General features: G+C 38.8%; 1 long non-coding RNA gene across 2 annotated transcripts in view; it reads right to left on the reverse strand.

Annotated features, from left to right (window-relative positions):
- Positions 1 to 2,847: 2,847 nt before the first annotated feature.
- LOC117803080 overlaps positions 2,848 to 13,107 on the reverse strand; it is a 101,454-nt gene continuing 91,194 nt past the window's right edge. The window contains exons 6-8 of one of the 2 annotated variants that reach the window (XR_004626703.1): positions 8,743 to 8,974; positions 6,677 to 6,749; positions 2,848 to 3,486 (exon numbers count right to left, since the gene is read on the reverse strand). This is a non-coding gene — a long non-coding RNA (uncharacterized LOC117803080). Of the gene's footprint in view, positions 3,487 to 6,676; positions 6,750 to 6,840; positions 8,975 to 13,107 lie in introns of those variants that run through there. The other variant, XR_004626702.1, reaches the window with a different exon arrangement.

The following is a 13,107-nucleotide window of genomic DNA, read 5'->3' on the forward strand; positions in this document are numbered from 1 at the left end:
AATAATAGCTACCTATAGAAAAAAGAAAAAAAAAAGCAGAATTTGCCTTTCCTAGTCCTTCGTGTTCATGAAAAGCCTGAGACAGATTGTATTTCTAGAAATTTAAATGCAGGAAAAAATAAAACTCTAGGAAGAATTTTCCAGGTTTAAGAGGAAAGACTAGAGTTTAACCTCATCAAACAGATTACCTTTATAGTATATATATGCTATTTATATTTTATAGTATATACATACTTTACACTTATACTATATATATACATATATAACATACATAGTATAAAGATATCTTTATACTCTATAAATCTTTTATATATGTGTAATGTATACTATATATATTATTCTAACTATAGAGGAATCTCTTTTTAATTTTTTTAAAAAATTATCTAGTTTTTTTCCATTTATTGCTTATCAGTGTCCACCTAACATCTGGCTGTAGTTGGTTCCTACAGTGCTATAAACACAAAAAGGAAGACTTTTTTGGAGTGTTGCACCCCCTGTGTTCCTCTGGACTAGTGTATATGTGAAACATTCAAAGAAGTATATGACACTATCTTTTACCATTATGTACTTAGGCATGTACAATCCATTATGTCTGCGTCATCTGTCTAGTCAGCTAGCAAGTTAGCTACCCATCTATGGTTTTTATGGAGTGCCTGCTATACGCCAGGTCCTGGGCTAGTTGTTTCAAAAATTTTTATGTATGTAAATCTCACAACAATTTGAGAAATTGCAAAGTGGTTACAAAGTAAACATGACATGTTCCTAAGATGTAAAGTAGAAAATGACAAGAAATTATAGTATAAAGCAGTTTACCAAAAGCATACAAATTCAGAGATGAAGAAAAACCCTTGAAAGTATCTAATTCTCCTTGCCCCCTTTATTATCTGTATAAACTGAGTCCTTCTGGAGTTTGATATTTGCCAGAAGTCATACAGTCTTTCTCAGCCAAAGTTAAAACTCATTACCCATAATTCCTCATCAAGATGGCTTTTCATTATGTGAGGTGACCTTCTTCCGTGTCAATAAACAACCAACTATAATATAACTCTTCTAGGAGTTTGAGGGAAGACAAGATTATTCTGACTGGTGATGACTAAGAGTCAGGGGAAGCTCAGGCATCTACGTATTACTCTGAATTTACCATTATACACACTGCATTTGTTTTCTTCTAGAATATCTTAGGGTTACAGGAAGAGATACAAAGGCTTCCTTATTCTTTAAGGACTTCATGGAACACATCTATTAGAACTTTATGGAACACAATTTTGCTGTTTTACAAAGGGTTCCCCAAGACCACTAGAATACATGGGAAAAATCTGTACTTTTTTTTTTTTTTTTTTTTTTTTTTTTTTTTTTTTTTTTTTTTTTTGGAGAGAGAGAGAGAATCTGAAGCAGGCTCCACATCCAGTGTGGAGGCCGACATGGGGCTCAATCTCATGACCCTGAGATCATGACCTGTGCTGAAATCAAGAGTCAAATGCTTAACCAACTGATCCACCCAGGTGCCCGAGTTTTATTTTCCATTTATCATTATAGTTCCTATGCACACCAATAGGCTTATAGTTCCTATGCACACCAATAGGCTTATAGCACAGATAAAACAGTGCAAAAAATGGCCTTAAAATATAGTTTTTAAATACAGGAAGAAACCAAATAGTTTTGAAAGCTGTGAAAGACTGCTTTGGGAGTCAATGGACACCCTCCCCTACATAGTGGTGAGTGGGAACAGAGGCATGTGAAGACAGAACGTGTCATGTAACTTGGTGATAAAAGGCAGACTGCTTTTGTTCGCACTATTGTCTCATCTACTGGCCGGTCACACATAAGAAGGCTTGTGCCTGACTGACTGAAAGGGAGCTACACTTATTTCTCATTGCTGCTGTGACAAACTCACCACAGACTCAGTGGCTTAAAACAACACAGTTTTATTTTCTTACATTTCTGGAGGTCAGATGTACAAACTCATTCTCAGTGGGCCAACAATCAAGGTGATGGCTGAGCTGCATTCCCTTTGGAGGCTCTAGGCGAGAACCCATTCCTTTCTTGCCTTTTTCGGGTCCTAGACATTGCCCACATTTGCTTGGCTCCTGGCTGCATTACTCGATCCCTGCTTCTCTCATTATATCTCTTTCTCTGATTCTGACCTTCCCGCCTACCTCTTATTAGGACCCTGGTGATGACATTGGGATTACATTGGGATATCCACTTGGATAATCCAAGATAATCTCCCCATTTTAAGATCCCTAATTTAATCACATATACAAAGTCTCCTTTGCTATGTTTCTCAACTATAATAACATTGTATTTCTCCAACCCGTTCCTCACTAAGGAGACTACATTACTTCACATAAAGAAGACAGGTATCTTTTTGTCTTGCAACAACCTTGTTCAAAAAATAGGGTACTAGTTTTGAGTTTCACTTTCAGGATGAGGGAATATCTTGGACAGCTAATTATTAGAAGGGAGGTTGTATGTGGTGGTTAACTGAGCACTGGATCCAGGGTCAGTTCCCACAGATCCATCTCCTAGCTCTGTGAGAATTCCTCAGCCTTGTTCCTGAGAAACACGAAGTGTTCAATAAATATCTCTGGCATAAGATGAGAGGGCAGTATAAAAATCAGCCAGTTTGAGTTCTTAAAAAGGTAAGCACAGTGGGTAGAAAAGTAAAGAAGGCAAGGATACAATTTATCTTATATTTAAGATACAGTGTGTTTGCTAAATTGAACTTCTTTCCAATTTATAGATTTTCCCAAGTATTATTAACTATAATGAGACATTCAGATGTGAAATATGAAAATGAATCTGGTTTTATTATTCATCATCTAATGAGCCATGCAAGTTGCAGAAATTATTTTTAAAATGATTATCCATAAATACCAGAAAATAGAAAATTTGGATCTTAAAGCAAATTGAGCTAATTTGGGAAGAAAATGAAGAAGGCTTAAGCAAAGAATAATATAGGCATTTTCCAAACATGAACATGAAAATAGGTTGTCAGCGTCTTCTTGGATTGGCAATTGGAGAAAGAGAAAATTAAACAAGTAAAGAGCCACTAGTCAGAGTAAACTAAATGTGCACCATACAGGGGCACCTGGGTGGCACAGCGGTTAAGCGTCTGCCTTCGGCTCAGGGCGTGATCCCGGCGTTATGGGATCGAGCCCCACATCAGGCTCTTCCGCTATGGGCCTGCTTCCTCCTCTCCCACTCCCCCTGCTTGTGTTCCCTCTCTCACTGGCCGTCTCTACCTCTGTCAAGTAAATGAATAAAATCTTTAAAAAAAAAAATGTGCACCATACACGATGTGGGATCGAGACAGTGCCAGAGTATTTATCAACTACAGTCATTGTCAGGATCCTCCTTTACTCACCTCATCTTGTCCTGTTCTTCTTAACTACCATTTTTAGAGAATATCATGGCAGCTCCTTTCAGCGGTATTCCCTAGCAACCCTCATGACAGTCATTCTGATTTCCATTTTCTCCAATTACCTAGAGGTGCCAGTAAAGGTGGACAGGTCAACACGGCATTTTCAGCATCACCACTTGGGGACAGCATAAGGCAGGTGTCCTAGTAAGTCTACTGCAGCAGCTCACATGTATTAGCAATAATCCTTTAAGATTATTGTACAGAGCATTGACCTGTCTTCTTTGATGTTGAGCAATGCAATTTGTCACATGATCGGCGTCTCTCACCTCTCTATTTTACCGTACACTGAGGTACATGTCCTTAGACTCTTTTATAGTGTGTGTGTGTGTGTGTGTGTGTGTGTGTGTGTGTGAGTGTATGTGTGTTCGGGGGTGTGTGTTCATTGAGTCAGTCAAGAGTGGAGCAGGGAAGGATTGCAGGGCTTGACAATAGGAAGTCTCTCAATATCGCTAAGAAGTGTCTGGTTTCAGGAATCTTGATGGAAGGCCTCAAACATGTTCCATCTACCCACACCACCAGGGCACAGAGGCAACTCTACAAATGAACTTTCAGGAATAGTCCACATCTCTTAGTTCTCCCAGACAAATACTCAAGCTTTCATTTTTTACATCACGCAAATATGCATGTATTTATTCTGAATATACCTTAAGTGTCAGCTGCCCCAAATATCAATTTTTATAGTACTTCAAATGAAAAATCAAAAGTAAACAGGGGTTATATACAGCTTACTAATTTTGTGTAAACCTTGCAATTATCTATTAAATCTAGTTAGGTGAGAGTCAGGGCTGGCAGAAGGGACAGTAGGGAGGAGAGACACAAGCCAGAGGGCAGGAAGAACAGAGGCCCCTCTCCTCCTGTCCTGTGATACTTAGATCTTCCACAAGTCCAAGGGTGAGGGAGAATGATACGTGTTGTAAACCATAGAGGTCAGCCTCCCAGAAAGACTGAGGAGGACAGACAAAGACAGAGAATGGATGAGGACCAAATGGAGAAGAAAGAGAAGTTCCATGTCTTCCACTTCCTTCATATTCCTCCCCCAAAGCAACCATACTTGGTGCTCCTTAACTTATTCATTTGACACTTACCTCCACAGCACTATTAAATTCATTTATAGGACTTGGTCTTAATTTTCCAATGGGAGACATTTTCTATTGACCTCCCAATTTCAATCCTTCCATCTAATTTCATACAAACACACATACAAACCCATTTTATATTTTTAACCTCCCAATATTGCTACATGATAAATTTGTTTAAATCCATATTCTGTACAGGCATTACTGAGATCACAAAAATGCCATTCACAGCTGAGCCATATATTGTATAATTACTATTTCTGTTCTTGTACAAATCTGTTTTGTTGTTGCTTGTTTATTTTTATTTTCCTTTTTAAAAAAAAAAAAGATCTTATTCATTTGAGAGAGAGATAGAGAGAGAACGCGCACAGGGGGAGTGGCAGAAGGAGAAGCAGGCTCCCTGATCAGTAGGCAGCCCGACATGGGGCTCGATCCCAGGACCCCGAGATCATGACCCGAGCCTAAGTCAGCCACGTAACTGACTGAGCCACGCAGCTGCCCCCTTTTTATTTTCCTAATCTCTGTTTTATTCTTTTTTCATTTGCTCAGTTTACTAAACAATCAGTATTAATGCAAACCCTGGCTTCCCACCAATTGTCTAAATTTGCTGTGAGCCATTCAGATGCATCAAGTATTACATCGATTTCTTTTTGGAATCACCTCTCCTAGAGCTTCAGATAAATTGCAGTGTTGCCTGTTTGCTCTCGAAGTTAGGCACATTGCAATTTCCCTGGGATATCCCTTCATCTCCGTCATCTGTCGGTTTGGATCTCCTCTTTTGTGTATCTTATGTCTTTACCTTTCTAAACTGACTTCCTAATTATTGTGTCACATGACTTTTAGTAGATTCCCGAGAAGGAATGCATACAAAGTGAAATTTCTGAGACCTTACATATGTGGAATGGTTACCACTCTACCTTCACAGTCAATTAATATTAGCTTGGTATAGTATTCCAGGCTGGGAATATTTTTGCCTCAGACTTTTGAAAATTTATCTCCATTGTCTCAAGGCTGCCAGTGTTGCTATTAAAAAGTACTTGTGATTTGGGCAACAAATCCTTTTAGTGTGACCTGCTTTTCCTCACAGGTTTTTTGGGGGTTTTTGGGGGTTTTTTTTCCCCTGTTTTCCAAAATTTCATGAATATGTGCCTTGGCTGTTGCAGGAATTTACCCAGCTTGTGTTTTCTGACAGCATCCCACCCAAAAGAAGTACTGGCTCAGTCATGCGAGGGATGAACTGAAAGTAGTTCAGTGATTCTCACACGTTTTTTGTCCATAGCCCCTCCTCACAGAAGGAGAATCACAGTATCACATTCCCACTAACTGTGATCAGTCACTGTGGGAAGCCATCTAAGTAAGACTGGCTAAAGTTATATTATTGACTACCTACTATTAATACGATGTCTTCTCTGCACCACCACCCCCCCAAATCATTATCACTACACTGTTGTGAAAACACAAATTCTTTGGAAGCACCCTTCAATGTTAGGAGGTCGGAGCCTGACAGTCACTACAAACTGATTTGTCAAAGACCATGCAACTAGCATGTGGTAGATTTGAGATCCCAGCCCATGTGCACAGTTAAAATCTTGTGCCCTTTAGCCATTTGGGGCACAAAGGGAGTGGTTATCTACAATTAGCATCTATGAATTATTTGAGTCTTTGGTTCCATAAATTTCCCATGTATTTAGATCGTAATTCTCAGCTTCTAACACCTTCTAATGCACTCCCTACATAGGATTGAATACATTATAATACATTTGGGCAAAGAAAACCGACACATGCTTCAGCTATTATCGTATGTCCTTTAAAATGAATAAATTCTCATGCTTTCCTCCTGAATCTACTGTATTTTGCTACAAGCTACCTCTCAAAGAACCACTAAACCACTTGTTTTAGGTTTCACCTCCATAATTAACACTTTAGTTTTGGGTAACAAAAGAAAATAAAAAAAAAATTTATGCTACACAATATGTTAATTAAATTGAATTTAAATAAAATTTTTAAAAAAATTAATGCTACAGATGTCTGGTGGTAGATAGCAGATGATTATTTACCTGACTTGAGGGTAAAAATTATCATTATACTATCTGCAGTTGTTTTAAGAACATCTGTCTGGTTCAGATGTACTACTGTACCTTGTTTTTCTAGAATGGGGTATGCGCATAGGATTTACCTTAACGATGTCCTCTCCCCTTGGGCTGGAAGTTGAGTGATCAGAAAGAAAATACAAATGTATCAGTTCTAACCTGGGAGTCACAGACAAAAATAACAAAGGATTATCAATGCTACCATCTGGTTCACTCATTTCAAAGTCACACTTGACCTGTAGAAAGAAAGAACAGACATTTTTTGAAAGTAACAATGGGATCGCAGAGAATTCCGTCTTAGAAATATGATTCTTACTGTCCCAGGGTTTGGCAAAGATTTCAAAAGTCAGCAGTAGCACAACTGATTCCAAGTAACGCCATATGTACACAGGGCATTTAAGAGATTGAGAAACAGGTGGTGCAAGCATTAGCCCATCACCCATTGGTTTGGAGACCGTCTTCCCATGTGCTGTGTTTTTCTCTCCCTAGTGAGAAGAGGAAGTGGATGCTTCTTCCTCATTAAGTCAAAATGAGATATCTTCAGAAGAACTGCCTGGTGGGAGTTTAGCATTAGTTCATAGGCTTTGAGTGTTATGGACACAGGTATCCATCTGGCTTCCACCTATTTGATTTTAAGGTGAGAGACTGTGCTCGTGGCTGCCCATAAATGGCATCAGAAAGAGGAGGGTTTTCCTGGATCTCTAGGCACAGTAATGAACAGTTTTTGTTTTCCCAGGACCGAGGATTTACTAGGATGTGGGACTTACTAGTCACCCTCCTTTAAGACTTGATGGTGCAAGAATGCGTGGATATTCCCCTGTGGCCAGGCGTGGCCCTTATCAAGAGAACCAGAATGAATCATCTTAAGAGAGCTTTATTCCAGAGGCCCACTTGGGAATCTCAAATGACCCAGAGAATGTGAACACCTAAGAAACAAGGAGTAAGCCAGAATTGTTCATGGAGGGTCAGACACAATTCCTTAGGGCAAAGAGGCCGGAAGTGAGAGGTGTGAGGGATTAGGAACATCTCCTGAGAACCCACCCAAAGTAGAAAGGATGAGTTTTGGCCATCTGCTAGATCCAGAATGTAACACTGTAGATTATAAATGTACCAGCCAAGTACTTCCCCTTACTACTTCTCCCTCCCTCTACTAGAATTCAGTAGAAGACCCAAACAGCAGCTGGCATGTGGAGGCAAAGATGCTTCAAGAATAATGAAGAAGCCAAACACAGTCCCTTTTTAACCTACAGATTTGGGAGCCTGAAGCAGTCACAAACTAGCAGAGAAGTCTTACACTTATGCGATCGCTAAACCATACTGGGCATTACATCACTGAAAATTGACTGGAGGACTCTATATCTGTTACCTGGGGATCACCACAAAAATTCTATAGATCCTGTATTTTGCCAAGACGCAGGTAAGAACAAGTGGAGAGAATGGGCTTGCAGGGGCAGTGTGAGAAAGAATAAAGTCACAATGAGTTCAGAAAATAAAGAATGTTTAACTCATTCCAGGCTCTGAGGTGTAAGGAGGTGCAAGGTTATAATAAATAACCTTGAAGAGTGTGAAGGGAAAGGATATCCATCCTGCGGCCCCAGGGTTTTATAAAATAAGGTAAAGGGAGAGCCTGAGAATGTAGGGGAGCTTCAGGGTGACAAAACCGAAATTACACACAACACAGAAGGTTAGTGCACATGCAGCCGGGTCAGCTGGTAGACCTGGAAGTATAGAACTGCCTGGGGTAAACATCCCTGCGCGTCCTTCTGGATCCACTCCGTCAGAATGGGGGAGGAGGGGGACAAGTCATTTAGGATGCAGTCTTCTCTACCTGGTTGGAAGTTAGAGGACCCCTGGCTGTTGTTCCCTCCTGCACCTCTTCGTTGAGTGATGGCGGTGGGAGGGGTAGGGCCGCAAGAGGGAATATGGCAGCTCAGATGAAACAAGGGGACTGTATCTAGCTTCTCAAGCGCTCTCATCAGATGTCCTTATTCAGATTCACTTTCTCATTCGGTTGTATGCACACAAGTGCCGGAGGAGAATTTGAGCTCTTTTCCTTACTTCGGTTCTCTTTGATTCCTACCATCAACAAGGCTAAGCAAATGCTGGAACCGAAGACCCACCCTTGAAGGCCTGATGCCACTTCAGTTCTCACCTGCATCTATGTGAACTCTAACGCTTCCTGACAGATCAGCTTGTCACTGGTTCCAAATGGATTCACTGCGCACGGTGCTCGGGGCGCGCTCTGCAGAAGGATGTCTGATGGAGAGTGTACGTGGGGTCTGAGGCGCTGCCTGTGATGTGCTTGTGGGGCGATGGGGCCCAGGTTCTGCAGTTCCAGGAAGCAGTGCCTTTCGCTCATTCTCCTGAAAGTGCTTGACCGGCTACTAAGGAAGACAAGAGCAGAAATTCAAATCTAGTTCTAAACAAGGTCAAGAAATCAAGCCTTTCAACTGGGGTCAAATAAAATATTCTCTGGATCAAGTCGGTATCACTGTTGGTGTTATAGTTGCTGGGAATAGTACACCTTCTTTAAATTTTAGCTTAAATTTGGATTACCATTTCTTAAAATGTCTTCCTACACACGGCAATAAGCTATAACATTAACACGAGGAGTTATTAGGTATGCAGAACCTTGCTTGTGATAGATAATTGAATTAAGTATAGTAGACAACAGGAAGTCTCTTAGAATAGTTACCGAAAATGTCAGAGGCAGGAAAGGCGGGTGTGATTGATTCCGGCACTGAGAACTATCAGTTAATGTCTCGCAATGATCTATCTAAACGTTCCAGGTGACTTTCCCTAGACACTGTTTATAATACATCTAGAAATAGTGAATTTAGGGAGACATGAAGTCTAAATTGTACTTAAAAAGGAGTGACAGTGGTATTATTTCATATTCCTCAAGCTTTTCTAGGACACCTGAGCAGGGCTAAAAGTTGTAAGACCATCAGCCTGGGTTAAAAGGAGCAACAAGTTACCCCTGTTGCTACGCAGCTTCCAGAAGAATCTACATCTGTTTTTTTCTAGTTTGACATCTTAATGTAACAGATCTTTCTCACTTACGCTTTATTTGATATTTAAGACTAATGATCAATGAATTCTAGCTTCCCCCAGGTTTTACTATCATAGATAATATAGAATGTCGGTGTTCCATGTGCCTTGAATATATTTTAAAGATCATCATCAGTACAAAACAGGTTTGGACTCAGAACTGCTGCTTTAGGAAGACATAAGGGAAGGAGGCATGCGCTTTCCTATTTTCCCAAGAGGAAATATATATAAAACTTCCAAATATAATACAACAGTCAAAGTACACGAAATCAACTATTGGGGAAAAAAATAATTACTAACAGTGCAAAGTCACCAAGACAGAATGTAAGAAAAAGACTTCAGCAGAGAGAGACACTGGATGAAAAGGAATACGTGACCTATGGCTTCCGGTGATTAATGTCCAATATTAATGACATGGAGTAGATGCCATCTGCCTCCCCTGAAATATTTTTTGTCAAATTGTAACCACGCTTTGAGTCCTATATATGCTAGTAATTTATAAACTTCCTAACTGTCTCCCTAACGTGTGGGTACATTCAGATTTTCTGCTAATTTTAACAGTTTGGCAGTTTATGTATTTTCAAAAAATCATTCCACTGAGACTTTAAGCTGCATTAACAAACAATTGTTTATCATCTTTGCAGGTTTTGTTATATATCTTTATTTCCCATAATTTCTTAGAGTCTAAAAATAGACTGATTGTATGCACGTGTTAAAATAAGTGTAATTTTATTCTTTCATCTGTAATCTAACTCTCAACAAATGTCATTCATCCATAATGCAGCATTTGAAATTGCTACTACACTCATATTTTATGAAAAAAAAGGCATAAAGAAATCCATAAGTATGTCCTGGTGATGGATGGGGCTTCACTCTTCATAACCCCAACACACAGCCCATGAACTCAGAGAAATCTCCTCCTACATTTTTTTTCTGCTCCTAAAATTCTGAAACTATTAGAAGCACAAAATTAAAAAGAAAATTTTACATTTTCTGATACTCCTCAACTTTATTTTCCAGTCTATGTAGGTTTATTTTCTTCTAATTCTTCATGTGGGGATCTCTCTGGGTAGAACCCTCAATCACCTGGGTCACAGGAAGACATTTCAGTTTAGATAAAAACTCTTTAGTTGTGCCTGAAATTTGCTTTGTATACTGAAGCATAGGTGGGAAAATTTCTAGAAATTTCTAAGTTACTGTAAAATATGCATGAATCTTTTTTCTAGTTTCAGGAGGCACTCTTGCCAGTTCCAACCCCACCTGCAATCTTGGGCACTTCTGAGATTTTTAAAAGGGTATTTTGAAAGAGGTGAGTCTCTGGTGTTCTCATTTATGTTAATGTCGTCCCAAAAGTTCCTATCCTTTGATCTTGAAGATAATTAATTGGTGCAAAATATAAAAAGAGAATGACTTTCTAGGAGAGTTTATGAAGCCATTTCAAGGAAGGCAAATGAAAAGCCTATTTAAAAAAATAAATAAATACTTTCCTCTAATTATTTAGAGGTGTCTGACTGGCTCAGTCGGTAGAACGTGTGACTCTTGATCTCAGGGTCATGAGTTAAAGCCCTACGTTGGGTGAAAAGCCTACTTAAAAAAATTAATAAATGCTTCAAGGAAGGCAAATGAAACAGAGCTGAACAATCACCATGGATTAAATTTATGGTATGCATTCCTTAGATTCTTATAGCTTCTTTTACTAAAAATATGAAATATATAAAAACTTCAGACATACACATAAGAAAAAACATTCTGCTCCTTTTCAGATTCTCTTCTTCATTAAAATGTTGTTTTAAACATTAGAGGAGTTGTTTCAAGAATGTTTTAAAGTTTTACAGAGGAGTAAAGCAACACTTCTGGAAGAGAGGTTCTCTGGACAATCTTAATTCAAACTTGATAATAATGAGTAACTCATGAAAATATAAAAAGTCATGGTTGGTGTTTGTATTCACAACCCAATTTGTGAGAAGACTTCCTCAAGAAAAAAACTTTAGGGACACCAAAAATATTTTTTCCTTTATTATGAGATATTTGTTTCAAGAGTGATCAGAGAGTATTTATTAATTTATCAGAGGTGATACTTAAAATGTTTATAAATAGTAGCAATGCCTACTATATATAACAATAGTAACAATAGTAACAATGCCTACTATATATAGATAGATCATATTTTGTTAAGAATTGTTTTAAATTGTAGCATTTAACAATTTCATTAGTAATAGCAATTTAGATTTGACACTGATTTCTTGAGTTTTTTACTTCCAAGTAGCCTGCTAAATAACTGTCATTATGTACTCAGTAATATTTCTCTCTAAAATACTATTGGAAAGTCCATGAAAATGATTGAGGTGCCAGTATCATCCACTTACTTCCTGAATGTAAGAATTGTTGGTGATTCTATGATTAACTGGGTGTATGCTTGTGCTTCCCCTGTGTAACCCAGGAGGAAAAGGAGCCAGTTCATAACCGAGAGAGACAAGAGTGAATGTTTTTGAAGCTGTGTGAACTAATTAGTTTTTTTGTGAATCTACATCGTGCATGTTATTGTTATGCTCTCTTTAAAAATCTTTTTTTATCAAATATTAAGATAAAGAGGATACTTAAGAGTTACGTGTGAAGCATAAAGAATCATGATATTTTTATTCTCTTCAGTCTCCTCTTTGTCATGGGCCATTTGGCTTTGTGAATTTTTTGAGTTCCTGGTGACCAGAGAATAGCTGGAGGCATCTCTTACCTGCAGGTCAATTGGGGGACATGTCTGTTCATTAAAATGGATTAGAGATTTATCATTAATTTGCCCCTTATCTTTTGCAGTCAGTTGGTATGGCCCCAGATCCTCTTCTGTCCTCTTAGAATTAGGTACTCCTGACCTGTGAGAGAAATTGTAGAGGCCGTTCTGAGGATGTTGCTTAAATAAATTATGAGAACCATGAGCTCACTAACTCACTGTAGGTAACTAATAGGAAAAGGGGAACAGTGAGTGTACTTTATGAATTTACATATTCAATAAATATTTATTTGGCATCTGTTGTTTCTTAGTCTCTATACTGATTTCTGGGATCGCTGTGATGAAACTAGACTTGGCTCTTTTCAAGCTAACAGGGTAGCAGAACAGTTACACAAAGAATTGTAGGAGAGATATTTACAACCGCACTAAGCTTTATAAGAGAAAAGTACAAGGTGAACATATAACAGAAAAGTCTTATAGTTTGAAAGATACAGGAAGGACTCCTTGAGAATGAGGCATTTCTGAAGGGGGTAGGGAAGAGGAGGTAGGAAGGTCATGTCTAGTTCCTAAAGCAGGGATGAGGGATAGCAGAGAGGAGAATGTGCAAATGGGGGAAGGATGAGCTCTGAGAGGTAAGGGGAAAAATCGGACCATATCTGGACTTTGTCCTAAAAACCTAGGAAACCACTGCAGGATTTTTAAGCCCAGGAGTTGTAAGATTTCCATTTTTAAAATATCGTA

The sequence above is a fragment of the Ailuropoda melanoleuca genome, chromosome 7 (genome assembly GCF_002007445.2).
Source record: "Ailuropoda melanoleuca isolate Jingjing chromosome 7, ASM200744v2, whole genome shotgun sequence".
NCBI classification, from domain to species: Eukaryota; Metazoa; Chordata; class Mammalia; order Carnivora; family Ursidae; genus Ailuropoda; species Ailuropoda melanoleuca.